Source organism: Mesoplodon bidens (assembly GCF_964165515.1).
Source record: "Mesoplodon bidens genome assembly, chromosome: 9".
In the NCBI taxonomy this organism is placed as follows: domain Eukaryota; kingdom Metazoa; phylum Chordata; class Mammalia; order Artiodactyla; family Ziphiidae; genus Mesoplodon; species Mesoplodon bidens.
In genome coordinates this window covers 103,557,415-103,571,751 of record NC_138166.1, presented here as the reverse complement: position 1 = coordinate 103,571,751, position 14,337 = coordinate 103,557,415, and the positions used below count along the sequence as shown (strand labels likewise).

Below are 14,337 nucleotides of genomic sequence, written 5' to 3'. Positions count from 1 at the left end.
ACTTAATACCATCGAACTATACAGCAAAAAGAGCTAAAATGGTAAACTTATGTATATCTTACCACAATACAAAGGTGTCTTGTAAAGAAAACAACAACAGGGCTTCCCTGGTGGCGCAGTGGTTGGGAGTCCGCCTGCCGGTGCAGGGGACGCGGCTTCGTGCCCCGGTCCGGGAGGATCCCACATGCCGCGGAGCGGCTGGGCCCGTGAGCCATGGCCGCTGGGCCTGTGCGTCCGGAGCCTGTGCTCCGCAAGGGGAGAGGCCACAACAGTGAGAGGCCCGCGAACCACAAAAAGAAAAAAAAAAAAAAAAGAAAACAACAACAAACTTTTAAAAGGGCAAAAACATTAGGGAGAAATTTAAAAATACGAGTTTTTAAAAATTAAAAAATGAAAATTAGAGGGAAGGCTAATGCAAAAGAAACTGTACATGAACACTATACTCAGATGGGGAAATTTGTTTCTCATTGGAGTGCAGCTTAACGGTTCTGAAACTTCTGTACATATATGCTGGGGTTGAACAAATCAGTTCATGGATGGCAGACGGTGGAAGTCAAGTTTTTTACTGTGAATGAGGGAAATTACCGATAAGCAACAAGTGACAAGTAGAACATTCCATGTAGACACCTCAATATGAACTCATGTTTAGCTTAATATAGACACAGGCAGAGAGGAGAGAGGGAGAGCTATAGAGACATGTGGATGGATAGACACAGGTTTGTATGCACACACGCATTTCCTCACTCTGTCAGTGCTGAGGGCTTAGAAGCAATGATGTCATTCCTGGTACCAATGACCACAGATCTTGTTTCTAACATGATTCCTCAACAGAAGGAACCAGAGCTCCTTGGAGAAATGGTTACTTCTAGGGCTGGGAAGGGAAAATATAAGTCTGGAGCATCTTGTAGTATGAGAAAGTAAGAAAGAAAGAAAAAAAAAGGAAGAAAGGAAGGAGGGAAAAGAAAGGAAAAGAAAAAACCCACAGTAATGAAATGGCACACGAGTCGACTTGAAAGGGCACCCAATGGACAAAGCTGGACCACTTGAGAAAAAAAAAGCAGTATTGAATTACAACACAAAGTATAAAATGAATATCTATGAGTTGATATTCAGATAAATAAATGATCCAACAAATAAATAAATGGAATGGCAGAGAACAGACAAATCTGTCATGCAGAAGGATTCTAAATAATTGATACAGATATTCTGCCGTCAGCAAGTTAGGACATGACCTTCCACTCCTGTGCATAGTCATCTCCTTCCAAAAAGCACAGGATGAAAAGAGGGAGAAAAGAGGAACTTTACAGATGCCCAACAAACACCGCCTCAATCAGGTGATCAAGTGTACCTGGTCATCAGTCGTGTCCACAGCATATACCCTTAATATAACGTGGTGAAGATGGCACTTTACTCCCATGGTCTTCCCCCTCAAAACCCTGTAACCCCAGTCTAATGATGAAAAAACCAGAAACTTTGCCATTTAAGAACATTCTACAAGAGACTTGATAAATATTCCTCAAAATACCTGACTTTGACCTTTAGACTTTTCAGATGCTACAATCCAGAATGTAGTGAAAAGAATCCGTTCCTGGTAGGCCAGAAAAAATCCTCCAGTTCTAATTCAGCAAAGACAAAGTGGAACAGTTTTTCTCAGTTCAATTCACCAAATATTTATGGCCCTTAATTTCCCAAACCACCGAGTCTCTTTCAATTCGGTAATTTTGCAGGTCCCAGATATGCATGTCCTATGCCCCAGGGAATGCATGATTGAGAATTGAAAGCCACAAACTACAAGTTTCAGAAACTCACCTGATTTTAATCAAGTTCCATAGCAAAAGAAGAAATTGATATTATATATTTTCCATTTACTGTTTTGTCTTTTTAACCAGAAGCTGCCTACATTTTAAAAAGATAAACTTGGATATTTTTAGTGAAGAAAGGCTATTTTTAGAGGCAGTATTTAATTTTCATTCTCAGAAATATGGTATTGAGGTACGGGGTTGTAATGATCTGTTGGACAGAGAAAGAAGGATGAAACAAGAGTAATATTTCACAAAAATCAGGTCCCATAAGTTGACCCTTTGACTTATCTATTCCTGGACCCATACCTCTTCCAAATCATACCTAACTACATTTAAGAAAATAATTATTGGGGCTCTTGGCTTTGGCATAGAGCAGTGCTGTCGCTCAAATGATCATCTGTCACATGGCTAATATTATAAACGACAGGCAGCTAAATTTATACTCAAGGTAACATTATATATTAATAAGAATTAACAGGTCAGTGATCAAGAAATCATACAACCAGTTAACATGCCAGATAGCATCTGTCTTCATGCTTATTTGCTACACATATGCAATACATACATCTGCAGGGCAATCATAAATCTCTTTAAATGCCAGCCTTACAATCAATCCTCTAGCTAGACTAAAAATAGCGCCCTTATAGTGATTTTCACGTGTGTCCTCAGCCACTGGGGGGCACTGTTTCATAAAATGCTCTAAGCACTGGCTTTCAGAACTGATTAAATAGAACAGGGAGAATGAAGACATTTATGAATTCATCAATATTGGTAAGCAGGGATAATTCAGAAAAATTAATGTTATTGTTCATGTTATTTACCCATAGCTATCATGAACACTGGGTTTTAATCCCAGTCCACCTGTAAACTCAGCATGTCTCAAAAATCTGCCTCAGTTTTCTTATCCCAAAATCAGACATTTGCTGGAAGTTTTCATAACATATTTGGAATGTTTTCACAAAATATGTAACTCTGATTTTTTTTTTTTGGCGGTACGCTGGCCTCTCACTGTTGTGGCTTCTCCCGCTGCGGAGCACAGGCTCCAGACGCGCAGGCTCAGCGGCCATGGCTCACGGGCCCAGCCGCCCCGCGGCATGTGGGATACTCCCGGACTGGGGCACGAACCCGCGTCCCCTGCATCGGCAGGCGGACTCTCAACCACTGCGCCACCAGGGAAGCCCCTGTAACTCTGATCTTAAGTGTTGTGGCTATGAGTCTCACTGGGTTCTTGAAATGCTCCTCTATTGACAAGTTTTTGTTGTTGGATTTGACCAATTTAGCTGAAGTTGAACAGTCATATCCGATTTGAAAGCAAGAGCCGAGTTCTTTTATCATCATTTATAACAGCCAAGGCTGTGTCTTCACAAAGTGCTCTCAGACAAGCAGTCTCACCTTGCCTCAAAGAGTCACCTGAGAAAAGCATTATTACAGGTACATTTAATAGATGAAGAAACTGACGATGGAAAAAGCTGGGGTGGTGAGTATGGACCCAGGAGTTTCCTGACTTCAAAGCAGGTACTCGCTCTATTTCACTGTGATGCTGTTTCCTCATCACCACAGGACCTGAAGGGGCTCAGTGAATATCTGCTGAATAAATAAACACATATACAGCCAACACACAAAGGGATAAGCTTGTTACTTTGCCTGCTTGGCTGAAGGAATGCTACAGTGACAGGCGGTATTGAGAAAGGTCCTTTCAGCTCACTGATGGATTCTCAATTTTCTGTGTTAGAGGAGAAGCAGAGAAAGCAAGAATAAATGGAATTCTCAGGGGATCTGGAATCACGCAGGGGCGGAATAACCATGGTAACAGTAGCCGACCAGGCAGAAACCTTGAAAGACAAGTTCAGGTTTCCTGTTATGAGCACTGAAGCCTTGTGACTCTCAAACTTGAAAAGACTAATGAAAATGTTACACAAGCCTGTGCCTTAGTTTGCGTGTTGTCCTTTTCCCTCTCCTGCTGCAAAGTCATAGTCCTCAACCGTGGTCCTGATCCCACGGTTCCCATGCTCAGGTGGCCTGGAGCGCCCCCAAGTGCTCACAGAATGACACTGCAGGTCCCGAGGGCCTACTTTTCTCTGCCTACTTTCTCCGGTCTCTCACTCAAGCTCCAGTCCAAATGCGGAACGTTCCCAGATCTTCTTTAGTCCAGACATCCTCCGAGTCCCTTGGCCGTGCACTGCGGTCAGGCCCGCGCCCACACCAGGGCACACTCAGGGTCCAGCGCCCTCCCAGAGAGGGCACAATTTCATGCTGGAAGTCATCACGTAACTTTTTACAGGAGAGCTTGACCTATTTAAATACATCTGAGTTTATTGCTAGGTTTTGGTGTGTTTTTGTTTTTTTTTTTTTTAAGTAACATGACTTTCAGAATGATTGAAGAGTTGTGTGAAGCATCCCCAAAGGACACCCCTGCAGCCATGTGGCCTGCAGACAGACATTGGCATTAGTCTTTGCTTGGTTTTTTATCTGTTTTTACTATTCCATACATTTCAAGCTCGGGGAGTCAAAAGATTAAGGATGCTATGGGTGTGTGGTTTTCCATCATTGGAAGAAAAATCCCCAGGGAGCACAGGCTGGGAAGAGAATGGCTCCATCTCCAGGCACTGCCCCCCCCCAATCCAGCTCTCCTCCACCGGGGGTAGAAGCGCTCCTTTCCTAACCCTTGTTTCATGGGGTGGGAGGGGGAGGATAATGCGGTGTTCCCGCGAAGCTTGTCACATCTCAGGAAAACCCTGAGTGTCGTGGGGGTGTGCGGCTACAGCTGGGTTGCCCTTGTCCGTGATGCTGGGGAAACAAGGCCGTCATCAGCTACCCGGCGGGTCCCCTGGGGAGGCTCTCAAGTCCGGCTTGTGCTCCTAGGAAAGCTCCTGATCCTTGCCCTTCCGCACCATCTACATCCTATTTCAGGGCCCTCAGCTTCCCCTCAGCAAAATCTTCCTAGGATGGTCTTCCTAGGAGCTACAAAATAGAATTTAGTCGCCTGACCTGACATTCAACATCATACAACCGGGTCCCCAAATCAACTCATAAATTTTATCTCCCTCACTCCTCTTTACAGAAATGGTGCCAGGTCGGATCTTTTCAAAGATAAAATTCATGTAATGAAAGTCACCAATGCAACCGTTTTCAAGTATACAATTCAGTGTTTCGGGGGCATGTTCACACAGTTGTGTGGCCATCACCACTGTCTACATCCAGAGCATCTTCAACCAAACTGATGAGAGGGCTGTCTGTGCCTAACCGCTGTACAGTGTGGCTTCTGCTGAACCCCCGCTGTCCCTCTGGAGTCTAGGATTTGGGGATGTGCTGGGCACCTGCCCCCCATACCTCGTGTGACCAGCCCAGACAGAGCCCGTGAGCACAGAGCCCATGAGCACTGAGCCTCTAACGACGCTCCTGGGACATGATATTTCACCTGTGTTGCCACAGTCTGTTTTGGGGGAATTAAACGTGTCCTGCATGACTCCACTGGGTGAGGATTCTTGGAAGCTGGTGCCCGGTGTCCCCTGGACTTGGCCCCGTGTGCCTTTCCCCCTGATGATTCTGCGTTGTATCCTTTTGCTGTAAGACGTCACAGCTGTGACCAACTCTGTGCTGAGTCCCGGGAGCCCTCCTAGAGGATCACCAAACCCCAGGGTGGTCTTGGGGGCCCCGGACACGTGCAGGTAAAAAGATACAGTGTATGGGATTTCTTTCAAAATAGTTGTGTGTGTTTGTAGGGTACAGCTGAAACAAGGATGGGCTTGTTAATCGTTGAATTTAAGGTGGGGGGACGTGGGGTTGACCACTCTCTAATTGTATACGGGATTGACATTTTTTGTTAAAAAAGTAAAAATAAGTGAAAGGGTCTGGCGTTCTAAAGGATGAAGGACACATTCTAAAACTAATTTTCTAGCTAATAAAATGAAAATGAATGAGGAGACTTAAGTGATGGCCAGTTATGTTGCTCCACGCCAGCGCCCAGCTGCTGGCTCCACCCCACGACGTGGAGTTTGTGACAACTGTGGCGTGAACACGAATGGACCCACGACTCTCCCCCCGGTGGTCAGGTTAAACTGGGTGCTAAATATAAACAAGAGCCTGGTTTCTTCGGGCATGGACTGCTGTGGGGGTCACAGACACACTGTGGCCCTAGAGGGCGGGGACGTGGAGCTCCAGAGAGCGTACAGCATCGCAAGGGCCCCTGTGGCTTCGCGCACTTGTTTACCCTTCCCCTCTGACCTCCTGTGGTCCACACTGCCAGATGCCCGCCCAGGGTCCACCCCGCTTCCTCCTCTTTACTACAGGAATCTCAGTTTCGTCCCGGGATTCAACATGTCCAGCTAAAAATACTCCCCTCCTATGGGGGTGGGGGGTGGGGGAGGGATGGAGTGGGAGTTCGGGGTTAGTAGACGCAAACTATTGTATGTTGGATGGATAAACAACAAGGTCCTACTGCACAGCACAGGGAACTAGATTCACTATCCTGTGATAAACCGTAGTGGAAAAGAATATGAAAAAGAATATATATGTGCATAACTGAGTTACTTTGCTGTACAGCAGAAATTAACACAACCTGTAAATCAACTGTACATCAATAAATTTAAAAAAAATACCCCCCTCCTGCACTTCCATGTAAGAAGACAGCGCAGTCACACAGCCAAGCCCAGGGCAGGAGGCTACCACGTCTTCTGTAAAGTGGTTACTCTCCAACAAACGTAACCACTGCTTTTCTTTTATAAAGCATCTGAAGATAAAAGCCACGTGTTATGGATGGCACATCAGGGATCTACACTAGTGGTTCTCAAAGGGGGGTGAGTGGGGTGCCTTTACACCCCAGGGGACTTGAGGCAATGTCTGGAGGCATTTTTGATGGGGCGCTGCTGGCATCTTAGTGGATGGAAGCCAGGGATGCTGCTAGATAACCTACAGCACGTGGGACAGCCCCACACAAAGAATTACATGGTCCAGACGTCAACAGTACCCAAGGCTGAGAAACCCTGCTCTGAAAGAACCTGGCACTCTCGATGACACTTTTTGGGCAGTGACACCAGCCACAAACCATCTACCTCTGGTGTCCTGCATGTGAGGAAAATTCATTTTTTAGTTGGTTCAGCCAAAATCAGTCTGAGTAATTCACTCTCCTTCCATTTTTTTTGAGTTCTCAACTCCTTCTGAACTTGGAAGTTTTCAGAGGGCTCTCTTCTGATCTCTGTCTCACTTAAGTCACATGTCAGGTCTGACGTCTTCTGTAACTACATAGAGAGAGGCTGACACTGTTCTCTGAGACTATTCTCTTCCATGCTTCTGTTTCACACCTTTCCTTGAACACAGGGCTCCTTCCAGACTGCGTCTTCTCCACCCTCTCCCAATCGCCCAGCTGAGCAGGAAGACCCATGTGACCTTGGGGGGCGAGCTGGCTGGGTTTTGGTGTAAAGTAAGATTGGGGGGGACGTCCAGTGGTCAGGGGTGGGATATGGAGATAAGTAACAGAAAGGAGAAAAGCACCCATCAGCCTGACTCCAGGAGATATGAGCTGCTGACAGTGTTTTACTCTCTTTCAGATTTTTCCCTCTTAAGTATATGTAGGAAATATAGATTCGTTTTAAGAAAAATGGGTATATTTTATGCTATTTTCATTTTTTTTCCAACTTAATCCCATACTGTGAACGTCTTTCTGTGGATGACGATCTTAGGCAGACAGTTCTGTTCCCTTTCCTGTCCTTGAGGACAGGTCTCCCCACCTGCCCTTCGTCCCTCAGTCTCAGCTCCAGGTTAAAAATTCTCTCAGCAGATACAGTTCAAATTAGAAGACGTGCTGCCTGGACTGGCTACCCTAGTGTTCTTAGTTGTTTAATCTGTAAAAGGAGAGGCCGGGCTACAAGATCATGAAGGTTCTTCCCCGCGCTCCCAGGCTTCGAGCTCTGAGAAACACCATCCTCCCAACTATAAAGTAAGCTCCCTGAGAGAGGGAGCTGGCTTCACCTTATCCTTGGTGTCCAGAACAGTGCCTGGCACATAGTAGGTCCTCCGCACAGTGTTGGTTGAGTGAATAAGTGCCCGAATGAACTAGAATGCGACTTCCTTGAAGATGGGGGACACATTTTCTTTCAAAGTAGTACAAGCTTTAACAATGAAAAACAAATCCAAAATTCCTTAGCTACCATCACGCAGGGGTGATCTACACTGGACATTTAAAGAATATTGGGTGGTGGGTGGACACTTCTAGTTTTTGATGTGACATAGAGGCAGACTTGTAGCTTCTTCCCGGCTGGCACTCCGAGCTCCTGTAGGACCACAAGGGAGGCTGGTCCAGCTCAGCAGCACTGCCTGGATGCTGTTGCTGGATCAGATCTAAGGAACCCTTTCCCCTTCCTGTTAGGCCCCTACAAAGCATACAACAGAGTCAAAGCTCCATTCCTGCCATGGACAGAAGGGAGCCCAACTCTCCTTCCGGTCTCTCCACGTGTGCGATTCCTTCTCAGTGCTCAGGGGACATTTCCCAGTAGAAATGCTGGAAATTATGGGATAAATAGATGATACCTGGTAATGGGATATTCTCATCTAGTAAAAACCTTAAATCCCCGGGCTCCCAGATTCCCCTTTTGGGTCAAGTTAATTACATTAAGTGAATTCTCATAGCTTTAATGTTCGTAACATCTTCATGCTGCTTTTCAGAAATTAATTCATTCCTTCTAGACAGGAAACTTGCAGGCCCCGATGCTGAGAAAAAGGATTATGTTTAATGCATTTAAGAGGTCCACTTACATTTGTATTTTTACTGAAATAAATTGTTTGCCAGTGTTTATTTTAGAGAGGAAAAAACCCTTAAAAACATATCGTGGGCACATCGTTAAAAATTAAGGTATATACTATTTGTGAAATCCTCAAATCTTCAGAGGTTCTTCCTTAAGAAAATGTAAGACTTTGCCCAGTAAACTGTCTATTAAAATATGTGCTCTGGCTTGGGTGTTCCCTATTGTTGAATCAAGGTGGAGGGGATGCACTCTACTTCAGCAGGAATTTAGTTAACGCTCATTAACAAGGGCCTGCAGGAATCAGCTGCAGTGAGCCCTTGCTAGATGTACTGTTGGCCCAATGCTCAGGGCTTTTTTCCTCCTCTTCCCCTCTCTGCATTCAGGTACATACACGGCCGTTTGTGTGTATGACTCACCATCCCTGTTGGCTTCAGAGCTTATTAAAGGAGGCAGACTTTGCTTAAGCCATCCTCCTGTCCCCACTGTGCCCTGCGAAGGACTCTGAATGAAGAAAGTGATTCATAAAAATATATATACGTGGGCTTCCCTGGTGGCGCAGTGGTTGAGAGTCCACCTGCCGATGCGGGGGACGCGGGTTCGTGCCCCTGTCCCGGAGGATCCCACATGCCGCGGAGCGGCTGGGCCCGCGAGCCATGGCCGCGGAGCCTGTGTTTCCGGAGCCTGTGCTCCGCGGCGGGAGGGGCCACGGCAGTGAGAGGCCCGCGTACAGCAAAAAAAAAAAAAAAAAAAAAATATATATATATATACGCGTCCTTTTCCTAGCCTACATCTACTCTCCGCCCTTGTGATCCAGGCAGTAAACCAGGGAAGGTGTCACCATCCAGAGGCCACCACGGGTCCCCCTGCTCAGAGGAGCAGCCTGCAGAGAGGCCCTCGCGGTCTGACCCCCACCCACTTACCCCTCGACTCCCACCAGACCCCCAGTGTTCCCAGATCAGCTCTCCACAAGCCACGTCTCTTTTCCTGCAATATTAACAAAATTCCCTCCTCTCACCTTACACCACCAAGCATTTTTCCTTGACAAAGTCCTGGTAATGCTGAAATGTCCCTTTGGTCCAAGTGTCACCCCAAGAGACTCTCTGAGCCCCTACGGCAAGAAGTCTGTATATCCTCTCCATGTCCTTTCTATGCACCTCACTGCACTCTGTCTGTGTCTTGGGGAAGCACTGTGGTTCCTTACATCATTTAACTATTTCTCTCAATTTCCCCCAAATCTTCCTGAGGGCAGAACTAGGTCTTTATTTTTCTTCATACCATTTTTTCCGTTTCTGACCGAATGAATGGAGTGAAATTGATTGTTTTAGAGGAGTGATGGGAAAACCCTGGACTGGGAACCACAAGGCCTGATGTATAAACTGGAGAAATCGTCCAGCTTCCATGGCTTCACGCTTTCCATGGAAGGGAGTTAGGAAGTCTGTCAGATGGTGCTCCTGGCTCTTGTCTCATCCCACATTCCACGGTGTCTTGGAGACGCCCGGCAGCTCCACATGGGGAGGGATGGACGAATGCTGCGTGGTTCTTACTGATCCACGATATATCCCCTGGCACAGAAAACAACTCCGTGCTTGCATCTCTATACAGAGGCTTAGCAATCACAGTATGACATATGTGAATTGCCAGAAATAGCACTTCTCGTATGGAATTCTTTTAAAAATTAAAAATTGAAAATAATTACACAGGGCTTCCCTGGTGGCACAGTGGTTAAGAGTCTGCCTGCCAATGCAGGGGACGCGGGTTCGTGCCCCAGTCTGGGAAGATCCCACGTGCCGTGGAGTAGCTGGGCCCATGAGCCATGGCCGCTGAGCCTGCGTGTCCGGAGCCTGTGCTCCGCAACGGGAGAGGCCACAGCAGTGAGAGGCCCGCGTACCGCAAAAAAAAAAAAAAAATTACAGTTCAAGAAAGCCAATTTAGTGTAAATGAACTACTCCACAGGCATTTTTATTTCTTAAAACTAGCAAGATTTCACATCATCAAATGGCATTTTCATTTATGTAAGATGACTGTCATCATATTATAACTATTTTAATCTCTCTAGGCATTCAAAAGATAAAGAAAGTCAATTTCAGAGCAAAGTCAATCCAAATATTTCAGTCCCGTCTTCTACATCTTTAAACAAAACGATGGGCCAGCAAGCCTCAACTGTTTCATGTCAAATTGAATAGAATTTCCCCAGAGACCTTGGATGGTGTGTCTGTCCCGGGTGCCCAGTTCCCTGAAGCGTGGAAAGTCCCATGTCTGTGCTTACAGATGACACAAGTTCTGACTGAGATTTGGATTCATGTCATCATTTTGTCCTCTTGTAAAATGACTCTCACCCAGCTATATTTCATTCACTAAAATCTCACTTGTCCCAAAAGCACCATGAAGGCCTGAGAAAGGATTGAAGCTGAGCCTCAAAAAGATCTGATTCTACCTCAGATGTGGCCCCTGCAACAGCCCTGGGGGTCACTGTCCTCAGGTTGGATGACTTCTCTGAAAGATCCCATATTGAACTGCAGTGATTGCTCCTGTGAACCCTAGCCATATAAGAAGCACTATCTTCCAGAGGAATCTCAGGTTAGCCTGCAAACTGGGGTCACTGGGCCTTGGGTAAAAGACAGATACAGGAGCTGCATGGATTTTAACTGGCTGGTGAAAGGCCATTTCCTGACTCTGGGCCACATCTTACGGGATAGTCTCAAATGAGTCTCACCCCTAAGAGGGTTTTACAGCTGATCTTCTGACAAAGCCTGAGATGCAAAAGGAAAGGGGAAAATGAGAACAAGATCCTCATCCTGCTTAGAGGACCAGCTCCCTGTAGCAGGTGTAGGGTCCACATAACAGGTTTTGGAGAGTGACAAACCTGAAGTCATCTGCTCTGCTGTGACACTGGCCATAGGACTCAGATGATTCATTAACGTCTCTAAGCCTCAGTTTCCTCATATGTAAAATGGAGACACCGGCAGCCACAAGGAATTGCTGTGAATATCAAATGAGCTAATGTACACGCAACATCGGGTGCAGTGTCTAGCCAGGTGGAGGAGGACAAGGACAAGACCGAGGGCAGAGTGGAGGCAAGAAGGAGGGGCCCCTCTGGCTATCTCACTCCACAGAGAATGTTTATTCCTTTGAAATTCCTAAAAAAATCAACATATACTTATCTCAACTTTCCCAGCATTTCCCTTTTGTGGTTGTTGGGCTCTTACATACATATATCTACCTGATGTTTGCATGGACCTGCTCCCAATCTTTTCTGGAACAAAACGGTGTGAATTCATTTATTTCACTCTATGCATTCATTTAACTAACACTTCCTGGGCACTGCACGAGGTGAGGGGATACAGCCCTGGAATAATCAAGCAAATAAAAGTAACTGATGCTTTATAAGTTAACATTTACAACATGCCTTATGTTCTACATACAAGGTACAAAACAACGCCTTCTATCTATCTCTTTATGACCCTGAGTCATCTAACTAACCAGAGCTCCAGGCATCTGGCAGACACTTAATAATATTTATAAAGTGAATGGGTGATGCTCCAAGGATGCTACTTTGTTGTTTTTTTTATTGGAGTATAGTTGCTTTACAATGTTTTGTCAGTTTCTGCTGTACAGCGAAGTGAATCAGTTATATGTATACATATATCCCCTCTTTTTTGGAATTCCTTCCCATTTAGGTCACCACAGAGCATTAAGTAGAGTCCCCTGTGCTATACAGTAGCTTCTCATTAGTTATCTATTTTATACCTAGTATCAGTAGTGTATATATGTCAATTCCAATCTCCCAATCCATCCCACCTCCCCTTTCCCCCTTGGTATCCATACATTTGTTCTTGACGTCTGTGTTTCTATTTGTGCTTTGCACATAGGTTCATCTGTACCATTTTTCTACATTCCACATATATGTGTTAATAAACGACATTTGTTTATCTCTTTCTGACTTACTTCACTCTGTATGACAGTCTCTAGGTCCATCCACGTCTCTGCAAATGGCACAATTTCATTCCTTTTTATGGCTGAGTAATATTCAAGGAAGCTGCTTTACCTGTTTACATTGTTTTATGTAGTTTGATCCCTGGAGACTTAGTCTTGTTTGGTGCCATGATGGAATGAATCCTTGAGCTAGTGCGGTTGGAAATAAATCACTTCAAGAGATTAAGTTACTATCCAGAAGGACAGTCATGAAAAGACACATTAGTAGAAGATTTGCTAAGGCCATAAACAACCAGAGAAAGGGAGACTGCCATATTTCGCTTGGGAGCCCCAGATCAGAATCCCCCTGCTTATGTCTGGGGCGTTCCACAGTGCCTAGAATAAACATCCAACACGCACAGTCAGCAGTGTTCATTTAAAACTCAAGCTCCCAAATAAAAATTAGAGCATGACCTTGTTCCCTGGTCCTATTCATTTTCCCTGTTCATCAAGGACATGCGTCAGATGGAGGGGGGATGAGGTAAGGTGGAGGAGTCTTTATTCTTCTTCTAAACCCTGCTGTTGAGTGCTGATTCAAAAGAGGGAGAGGCAACGATCCTGGGCGAATCTGAGGCTCTAAAGGCAAAGGAAGATGATGGGAAGGGTCAAGGAGAGCACGGGTTTACCTGAGAGTCAAGTGAAATGGAAAGTGCTCTTTAGCCTTTAATACACTGCATCTCCTCTTAGGCCCTTAATGACTTATTCTAGTCCTGTCCATGGGATTCGGGCATCAGGAAGAAAGGCTTTACTTCACTTAAAGAAGAACTCAGAGCGGTGCTGATGTGGTCATTGTTTCTCATGTCCATCATCTGGTAAATGAGCAGACTCTTATTTGCAATCCATTTGTTTATTTAACCTCACTTACTTCGGGCTCTTAACGCCAAATTAAGTTTTAAAAACCTAACAATTTGGTTTAAGGATGAGCACCAACCTAGGCATTTTATGTTCAGTAAAAACCAATTTTCATGTGAGGAGTCACTGAGAAGAAAGTCGGAAAAGAAAACATCCCCGGAAAGGTTGGTATTACACTATGTTGCCATTTACCCCTCTGGTTTCAGCCAGAAAGCTGCCTTGCCACTAGCTGCCCACAGCACACCCTGTGCCTACTGCTGGTGTATATTCACAGGCAGATTGCACGGGTCTCATTTCCGAGGCAATATGATCAAGGTATCAAATAGCTACAATGACTTCTAAGATGCATTCCTGATCTCTGGCTATTGCTCTACAATCCCTGTTACCAGAGGTGAGAACAAGACAGCAAATGGGCAGGATCTGTATACAATCTGTCCTTTAGAATTCCTGACGTGGAACTTATCAACCCCCAAGTAACTAGCCTGGATTTACTGAAAATCTCCTAGCAAAATGTCAGATTGGAAACAAAAACACAAAAGTCAGTCCTAAAAATAATTATCTAGCAACATTATTCTTGTGAGGTTTATCTGTTTGTTTCTTAGGCATTTGTCCTTGCAGATCACAACTGTCTTAAGGAAAGTAATCTGGTGCCTGGAGGTGTTTGAGTGGAGGCTGAGAAGCTAACAGAGAAAACAAGTCAAACAGCAAAAGGAAGCAAATAACCTGGTGGAGGAAGCAGAGCTCACACTCCACCTAGCTGCCCTGCGGAGCATGGGTCAGGGGGAGAGCTGCTGATAACCCGGTCCCCCCATACCCGGCACTTCTGCTGTGACCCCCCAGGATGCCAGGCTCACGAGACCAGCAGCAAGGGGGGTGCTGCATGCACTGGACGAGGCCACGGGCCACCTAGTGAACTGGGTGATCCTGAGAGAGCCCAAGGGGAAAAGAAACTGCCCAGGGGACACTGTCTT

The 14,337-nt window shown here is 45.6% G+C and overlaps 1 protein-coding gene across 5 annotated transcripts in view; it reads right to left on the bottom strand.

The window, feature by feature from the left end:
- DPP6 (dipeptidyl peptidase like 6) overlaps positions 1-14,337 on the bottom strand; it is a gene marked incomplete at both ends in the record, with an annotated part of 1,069,187 nt that overhangs the window by 356,374 nt on the left and 698,476 nt on the right. The window lies entirely within an intron of this gene.